Source organism: Sphaerodactylus townsendi, unplaced genomic scaffold (assembly GCF_021028975.2).
Source record: "Sphaerodactylus townsendi isolate TG3544 unplaced genomic scaffold, MPM_Stown_v2.3 scaffold_466, whole genome shotgun sequence".
In the NCBI taxonomy this organism is placed as follows: Eukaryota; Metazoa; Chordata; class Lepidosauria; order Squamata; family Sphaerodactylidae; genus Sphaerodactylus; species Sphaerodactylus townsendi.
In genome coordinates, this window is record NW_025950656.1 from 4,174 (window position 1) to 13,451 (window position 9,278).

At 49.8% G+C, this 9,278-nt stretch overlaps 1 long non-coding RNA gene across 1 annotated transcript; it reads left to right on the forward strand.

The window, feature by feature from the left end:
- The first annotated feature begins 1,511 nt into the window (after window positions 1–1,511).
- Window positions 1,512–8,432, forward strand: LOC125425430. The gene is made up of 3 exons (XR_007243362.1): window positions 1,512–1,732; window positions 5,965–6,066; window positions 8,055–8,432. It is a non-coding gene; the product is annotated as an uncharacterized LOC125425430 (long non-coding RNA).
- Window positions 8,433–9,278: the final 846 nt, after the last annotated feature.

Consider the following 9,278-nt stretch of genomic DNA (forward strand, 5'->3'; position numbering starts at 1 on the left):
CCCACTACAGAAGGGAGCTAAGGTCAACTTGGTTCCCTTCAGTGGAGGGCGATTCCAGGCTGTCCCCACAGCAACTGAGTTGGCCCCCTGGAACGGAGCTAAGTGGGCGGGATCATCTTGGTGCCTGTTTCGCTCCTCGATTGTGATTGGAGCTTGTGTTACAGCGGGAAACAGGAGCGTTTTTTAAAACAGTTTTTACAGTTTACAGTTACATGCGCTTTCTGCCCACCACGACTCTCCCGTTCTGCGCATGCCACAAAAGCGGCTCGTGATTAGTTGAACGGATGAGGTGTCGTTTCGATGCTTCCCCACTTCGAAGCGGTATCAACCTTGTTCCGGCAGAAAAGTGTAGTTCATAACTGCGACAAGGATGTCACAGCTCGGGGGGGGGGGGGGGGGGGGCTGAGACAAAAACAATGTTGAGCTCGGTGGCAGCGGGGATTCACTGAGGCGAACCTAGGTAGAAACCAGTTCAACACTGTCAGTGGGGAAAGCCCCTTAGAGAACCTGCTTTTGACCCTTGGCAGCTCTTTGCTCAGGGGTCCTTTGCCCTCCCCAGTGAAGGGACGTCCTCTGCAGACTCAGCCCCTTCTTGAACGTGCTCCATTTGCACAGGCCTTCAATGGCCCAGAGAACGTAACAGGGGCTGGGGCTCCCCCTTCTCCCTATGGCCAGGGAACACACCACCCCCCTTGCCCACCCAGACTCCTCCACTGCAGCCGCTCTCTCGCTCCTGAGAGAAGCCTCCAGGGGGTCTGCCCCTTGCAACCCCCCTCCCCAATCCAGCCCCCTCTACCCCGCCTTCCTTACACACACACACACACACACACACACACACACACACACACACACAGAGCCACTCTCAATCACTTGCCAGGCCTCCGCAATGCAGGGAAGGGGTTGCATCTCACCCCCACCCTTCTGCAGAGAGGCGGATGGGGGGGGGGGGGAAGAGGGGCGGCAGAGGGAGCAGCCCCCTCCCCAGGCTTTGCGGTGGGGCAGCTCTCCTGCATCCGGGGCTCCTGGTATCCCTTCCACCCACCCCCCACATTGCTCAGTCTGGCAAACCTCCCCCGCCCCCTTGACTCACTGGGAAGAGGCTGCCGACGGAGCTAGGGGACCGGAAGCAACAAAGGCCCTGGCAGGAAGTGGGGAGGGAAGGAGGGAGGGAGGAAGTGGCCTCCCCGCCCCCTTCCTTGCTGGCCTCTCTAGGAGTCCATTTCCTTGGTGCGAGACCGCCGGGCAGCGGGGGTTTCCATTGCCAGCCCCCTCCCAGAGGAGTGGGATGCCGTCTGCCCGTGATCCAGGGGGGGGGGGGCTGGAATCAGCTTCTGAGGCTGGCGAGGAGCTGGGGGACCAGGCAGGCAACGTGCGGCTGTGATCCTGGGGGCATGATCTGCCCCTCCCCCAAAAGCCAGCTGGCCCCTCCCCCGGCCCCTCCCCCGGCCCCGCCCCCCGATTTCTATTTAGCTTCAAACCTGCGGGTGGCGAACTGTGTCAGCGGGCAGATTCACGGGCTTCCGGAGGACACGCCCCACCCCCGAAGGGAGGGGAGTGGGGAGGACTTTGGAGGACGTATCCCCCCCCCCGCGCTGTCTCGCACCAAGGAAACGGACTCCTAGAGAGGCCAGCAAGGAAGGGGGCGGGGAGGCCACGCCCTCCCTCCCTCCCTGGTCCCTGGCAGGGCCTTTGTTGCTTCCGGTCCTGGAGCTCCGTCGGCAGCCTCTTCCCAGTGAGTCGAGGGGACTGGTGGGGGTGGGGGAGTTGCAGGGCTGAGCAATGTGGGGTGGGTGGAAGCGGGACCAGGAGGCCCGGATGCAGGAGAGCTGCCCCACCGCAAAGCCTGGGGAGGGGGCTGCTGCTCCCTCTGGCGCCCCTCTTCCCCTCCTCATCTCTGCACAAGGCTCGGGGTGCGGTGCGGGTGAGATGCAGCCCCTTCCCTGCATTGCGGAGGCCTGGCAAGTGATTGAGATTGGCTCTGTGTGTGTGTGTGAGAAAGCAGCGGAGGGGCTGGACGAGTCCTCTTGGCAGGGGGGAGGGGGTTGGGAATGGAGGAAATGTGGGGTAGAGGGGGCTGGATTGGGGAGGGGGGGTTGCAATCATCCTCGTTGCCCTTCTCTGCACTTTTTCTACCTCTTCGATATCCTTTTTGAGATGCGGCGACCAGAACTGGACACAGGACTCCAAGTGCGGTCGCACTTGGGCATGACAATATAAGGGCATGACAATCTTTGCAGTTTTATTCTCAATTCCTTTCCTAATTATCCCCAGCATAGAGTTTGCCTTTTTCACAGCTGCCATGCATTGAGTTGACATGCGCATGGAACTACCGTGTTTCCCCGAATATAAGACAGTGTCTTATATTAATTTTTGCTCCCAAAGATGCGCTATGTCTTATTTTCAGGGGATGTCTTATTTTTCTGTGTTCTGTTCGTCGGGCATGCTTCCAAACAAAAACTTTCTTTCGTCTTACTTTTAGGGATGCCTTATATTTTACATACACTTCAACCAAAACCTCTACTACGTCTTATTTTTTCGGGGATGTGTATATTAGGAAACAGAATTTATCAACTAAGACGCCTTAAATCCCTTCCCTAGTCTGTGACTGACAGCACCCCATTCCTGTAGCATAACTTAATGTGAAGTTTGGATTTTTTGCCCCTATGTGCATCACTTTGCATTTTGCTACATTGAACTGCACTTGCCATTTCTTAGCCCACTGCGCCCTGGTATTAAGGTCCGCTTACAGATCGCCCATGATCACTGTGGTTCTCACCACCCTACATAATTTGGTATCATCTGCAAACTTGGCCACCACGCTACCCACCCCTACTTCCAGGTCATTTATGAATAAGTTAAAGAGCACTGGTCCCAAAACGGATCCTTGGGGGACACCACTCCCGACATCTCTCCATTGTGAGAACTTCCCATTTATACCCACCCTTTGTTTCCTGTTCCTCAACCAGTTTTTAATCCATAGGAGGACTTCCCCTCTTATTCCTTCAAGTAGTGTGTTCCCTGGCCATAGGGAGAAGGGTGAGCCCCAGCCCCTGTTACGTTCTCTGGGGCATTGAAGGCCTGTGCAAATGGAGCACGTTCAAGAAGGGGCTGAGTCTGCAGAGGACGTCCCTTCACTGGTATCATGAAAGCAAGCCTGGGAGAGCCAATGCTTGTTTCATTAAAACCTGGGTTCTTTTCTCCAATAACTCCAACCAGCTGAGGTCTCAACGATTTTTATTGAAAAACAGAAAACAAAAGGAAATAAAACTTAGATTGCGGTTAAGGAATTGCTTAGGTAATTATGTCCCTTTTCGTTCTTTGTCCCCATTCCGGGAACCCATGGCCCAGAGATGCTTCTCTGACCAGGTCTCAAGATGGAATTCCAAAACCTTTGTTTTCCCCTTCCCAGGAAAACTCTGTTCAGGCCATGAGGTAACTTAGGCCTTTGAAGTTTCATCCTAGCACCTCTGCATAGTTTCCTGTCCTCCCTCCAGGAGATCAAAAGGCAAAGATGCTTTTCACAGTCATGTGTGATTTTGCTAGTTTTACAGTACTATTCCATCACAACTGGGGAGGGCAAAGACTCCTGAGCAAACCCCCAGGGGAGGGAAACGATACCTCTGGAGCCCAAATCCTCACACTGGGGGCCTGAGGATGGGGTGAAATGTAGGGCCAGGATCTCTAGGCAGGCCCCAAAGCATGTAGGAAGGACGGATGGAGCAGTGAATTGGGAAAAGGGGTTCCTTATTCCACCCCACCCCACCCCCTTTATTCACATGCACAAGGTTCCTGGGCCTGCCTGGCCCCAGCTGGCCTTTTCTTGCATCTGCATCAGAATACAAAAATGCAGCTGTCTCCTTTGGTTCTTGGGAAATGGATGAGGGAGAGCTGCCCCCCCCTTCCAATCCCCCTCTCATTCTCCCTTTTGAATTATTGACTGTCTGCATTGTGGGCTGCTTTTCTTCTGTGCTGCATTGGGTACAAAGTGGGGAGTCACCCCAGGCTCCTTGAGAAGGTGCACCAGAGTGGAAGGTCTCTTCAGGGCCAGCAGTGCTGGGTGCTGGATGGAAGGCCCCCTTGAGGCACGCCTAGGAGACAAACTGGATTCATACAAACAAGGACAGTGAGCACAGTCTTTTTCCTTGCAGTACTAGTGTTCTGTGGGCAGGGAGTTTTCCATTACCCAGAGAAACATTAATAGTTGTTACATTCTGGGCGGCAATCTCCCCTTGTCCCCATGGGCCAGATAGTCTAGTTTTAGCCCTTGATCTGTAGCTGAGGACATGATATGTAATTTGATAGTAAATCTGGAATGATCCACTGAGAAAATAGTGAAGATCCTTTATTTGGAGCTATGCTGTTGCATTGTGGGGGTGCCACTAAGCAGCAGATTCATTATTTTTGGGGGTGCTGTCTGTGGGTATGGACATAATATTTGGTTTGATGGGAAATTTGTGATGTTCCAGTGCAGCGCTTTGGAACCATGATTTTGTGTCGTGGCAGTGCCACAAAGTGGAGGATGCCTGTTTTTTGGAGGGAACTCTTTGGCTGTGAATGTGACCTGTGAATTTAGGGTGACCTAACACAGAAATTATAAGGATCTGTGCTTTGGAATTATGTTTTGGAGCATCACAGCATCATGTGGCAGTGGATTCAGGATTTTTGGTGCTTTCTGTGGACTAAGATATGATCTACTGTAAGACTGTGGGTATTTTGTATGTGTGATTTTCTTTTGTAAAAATCCTATGATTTCATGAGGATCCATCTGAATTAATCTAGATTCCAGTTTTCCCCAGTCCCCTTTTGCATCCACCTTTAACTGAACTGCAGCATTTTAATAATTTTTTTGGTCTAATTCCTCTCTTTAGCACCTTCAAACATGGTGTATGTTGGGGAGGGGCTTCCTAGGAGGTATACAAAAGAGTTTAGGAATTGAAAGAAAATAATTTCTCCCACCCACCCCAATCCATCCCAGCAGTGGGGCCTGAGCAAGCTTCTCACCCTCCAGGAGTAAGGTGGAAACCCGCAGAGCAAAGGGTGGGAAGAGAAATGAGAAGGGGGCATGGTGACAGTGGGCACCCCCTGACCCCAAGTCCCCCCCTCCCCAATCCAGGATATTATATGAGATTTTTAGGGCTCTTCCCCTTGGTCTCCAAGAGTTTGATATAACACTGGGATGAGGGATCTTGGGCTATGATATTTGACAAGTCAACATCTTAATTTATTGTGGTTTATGATAATTAATAATTAACATAATTTGGATTTGAATTAATACATTTGTAATTGATATTATGATTAATAACTTTTATTATAATTGATAACTCTGACTTTCTAAAGACTCTGCCCCCACCAGAGACAGAACAAGGATTCTTAGTGGCGGAGTCCCTTTCTGCCCTTGTGTCACCCTGAGTCCATTGCGGGGGTTAAAGGGTTGGGGAACTCCACAGAAGGAAAAAAGGCACCGTCTTCTCAGAATGATTGGAGGGCCTGAAGTGCTGGTCGCTTCCCTCAAAAGGCCTACGAGCCACAAGAAACTCTTGAAAAGATAGAACAGATTACACACAAGGCAGAGCTACAAGTCTTAAAAGTACTGGTTTGACAGAAGTCAGAAAACAGGCTGAAACTGTGATGTGTACTGGTACAATAATGGTTTCACATGCTTCATTGTGTTCTATTTGTCTTATTTTATTTTATTCAATTTGATATCCTGCCCTTTCCTGAATAAGGCCAGGATCAGGGCAGCTCACACACATTGAAATTAGACATTGCATATGCAGTTATAACAGTCTAGCTTAAAACATTAGCTCTTAATTATAAGAAAACACAATAAATTAAGATGGTGACACGTCATATACCATAGCCTAAGATCCCTCATCCCAGCATTACATCAAACACTTAATAAATAATGATTGGTATGGAGAAAGGGGGCACTAAAACATATATCCTGTGTCTTATTTTTAAAAGAAAAATTTTCAAAACAGACAACACATCAAGGCAAAGAAGAGCTGCAAGTCTATTCCTCTTCATAAAACTGGAGAGACAGAATTCAGAAACCGGCCAGAACTGGTAGATATTCATCATTATTTCACATACTTCACTGCTTTTCTGTATACTGAGTCTTATAAAAAAGAACAGATACATTTGAAGTTTGTTTATTTTTATCTTCATGAATGTTAGTGTGAAAAGGTGGAATCACACAGCGAAAGACATGAAATCCCTCAGTTCTTTCATTAGGAAAAACATTTATTTGATATCCCTCTTTGAATTAAAATGAGTTATACTTGGCTGGGGTGGACCTTAGAGTTTGAGGGCTGGACATGGGGAGAAACAATTCATTGTGCACCCCCCCCCCCAAAAAAAAGTACCCCTCCACATACACACTTAGTGGTTGCCACCATTTGATATAATCAGTGACGTAAAAGTTGCCCTTTCTTAGGCCCCCCCTCCCTCAATCTGAAATAGTCATTTTAATGTCTGCAAAAGCCTCTGTGGGCAGAGAAAGCAGCCAAGCCTAGATGCTGAGCCTGCCCCTCTGGGGGGAAAAGTGACCCCAAGAAAGTCCACTAAGAGGGTTTCTGAGTGCCAGGTGGGGCCTGGAGTTCTCCTAGAACTGAAGCTGGTTTTCAGACTCCAGAGATCAGTTCCGCTGAGAAAACTGTAGCTTCAGAAGTGGGACACTATGACATATGCCACAGAGTCTAGGAAAAACTGGAGTCCCCTCAAGGCTCTGTTCCAAAACTCCCAGGAGTTTCTGTGGTGGATTTAAAACACCCGAAATCCCATTCCTTCATTGATTTTGATGGGTCGACTGCTGATCTGGATGTTCAGACAGCAACCACTCTGGTAATGGAGGCAGGGGTCATTGCGGATCCTGCCACTGATGGCTCTTCACCAATCAGTTAAGACGGTTGGCAGTTGCTCTGGCTGAGGGAAGGCTCTGGCAGGTTGGGAAAAGATCAGGCCATTTAGGATAGCAGGGTTCGTGAATAAGATGCGGTGCCAGTAGTTTCTGTTGTATTTTGGTTACATTTACATTTGGTCCTGCCTGGGGGCAGGGGAATATATTTTGAAGTTACCCAACTGAATGAAGTAAATGAAAATCAATAAATTAGTAAAAATGGGCACGAGGGAAGGGAGCCTCTTCCTACATTACGATCATCCACAACCTCTACCTAACACCCCAGTGCTTGGGGAGCCGGGTCTGTGAACTGATGTCAAAGATCTGCCTAGCACAGTGGAGGACAATTTGAGAAACTGGTTGCCAAGGTCTAGCCTAGCACCATCACCAGTAGCCATGGAAACACCACCAACACCCACCAATCGTCACACGCGGTGACCGCCTTGTGACAGTTAGAGAAAGGCGGAGCATGCTTGTGAACCTATACACCCTGGTATCAGCCTGCTGCCCACCCTGAACAGAAGGACACATGGGCATGCATTCCTGTGAGGGTCATGCCACACCTGCCCATTCCTGCACTGGGGTTTGAGTGAGAGGAGCAATTCTTTTTCCAGGCAAGAGAATTGCAGACCCCCGGGCAACAGGAGAAATGCAAGGGCTCAGTCACTGTGTTCAGGTCCCACTAATGATTTTGGCTGATGCTCCCCCTCATCTCCCAGATGCAGGGTTGCCAATATCCAGGTAAGGCCTGGAAATCCCCTGGGATTGTTGCCCCCCTCCCAACTTCCATTCATCCCAGCAATGCTTGTGCCTTGATCCAAGCACAAACCCCACCCCTGATGCAGTCCCACTCTGTGCCAACACAAGATTCACACTTGACCTACACTAACAGGAGACCCCTGTGCCAGAGAATGGACATATCTCCTGACCCACTTAGAAGCCATCCGAAGCCCCCGGAACAGCGTGACCCAAAGCCACATCTTTAAAAAGCCAGAGCCAGTTAAATATCCCAAAGAACCAAACAGGCATAATTCAAAAAGCTTGATATGTAGTGCCATGAAATATTACAAACCAGACTTTTGTTTTTATTCACCATGTGTCATCATTCTCTTTTGTTTTCTGCCTCCTACCCACCGACCCACCCCAACACTCACAGGAAGAAGCCTGTCTTCATACCTAAGGAATCTTTTCACAGTCAGAGGCGACCCAATAGAAGAAGAGGATGGAGGAGCAGGACCCAGGAGGCCCTGGACTTGGCAAGAGAGTGAGGAAAGACCCCCATCTCATCCAAGCTAGGAGTGTTGTTGCATCCTGGGAGAGAGCTGTGCCAGAGGACTGGGATCAGAAGCCCCTGAACTCAGAAGTGCTTTGCCAACGCTTCCGACAGTTCTGCTACCATGATGCCGATGGCCCTCGAGAGGTTTGCAGCCAGCTCCATAGACTTTGCAGCCACTGGCTGAAGCCAGAGAGGCACTCCAAGAAGGAGATCCTGGACCTGGTGATCCTGGAGCAGTTCCTGATCGTCCTGCCCCAAGAAATGCAGCACTGGGTCAGAGGATGTGGGCCGGAGACCAGTTGCCAAGCGGTGGCCCTGGCGGAGGGTTTCCTCCTGAGTCAGGCAGAGGAGAAGAGGCAGGCAGAACAGGTGAGCGCTTGTCTGTCCCGGTATGTCCAATTCAAGCTACAATATTTGACCTTCTCCTAAGGCTTCCCTGACTGATATTTGTCCAAGTTTTAACCATCTGAATGGGAGATTAAAGATGATGTGTCAGGAGCCCTTCCTTCTGGGGATTTCACCAGGGTTGAAAGAAAGCCCTACCAGGTCTACTTAAAGAAAGATGCAGAGTTCAGGGCAAAATCTGTTCCTTGGTGTGGTGGTTAAGAGTGGTGGACTCTACTCTGGAGGTAATTTTGCATTCCTCCATGTGAGCAGTTAGTCACAGTTCTCTCCAAATCCTGTTAGTCCCACCCACCTCACAGGGGAGGGAAAAGAAGGGAAGGAATTTGTAGGCTGCTTTTATGCTCTTTAAGATATGAATCAAAACTCTTCTCCTTCTCCTCCTTCTCTTATTTGTTGCAGTTGCTGCTGTTTCAGAGGCTGGGTCCATCTATGAAGATGGAAGCTAAGTCTGAAAGAGCTCCGTTGGAGGAAGGGCAGCCGGACCAGGCCCAGGAATATGACCAAAATGCCTTCTCACAGGGTAAGGAGTCATATTGACTTGATGGAATTGGGGCACCCAGTTAATTCAACGGGTAGAGAATTCTGTTCAGGAGAAAAATGAAACACTTCTTCATGCAAATTATGGTGCTCGGTGTTCAATAGTTGGGATGCCCATAAAAGTGGATTAGAACATTCATGGAGGCAGCTCAATGTATCCTT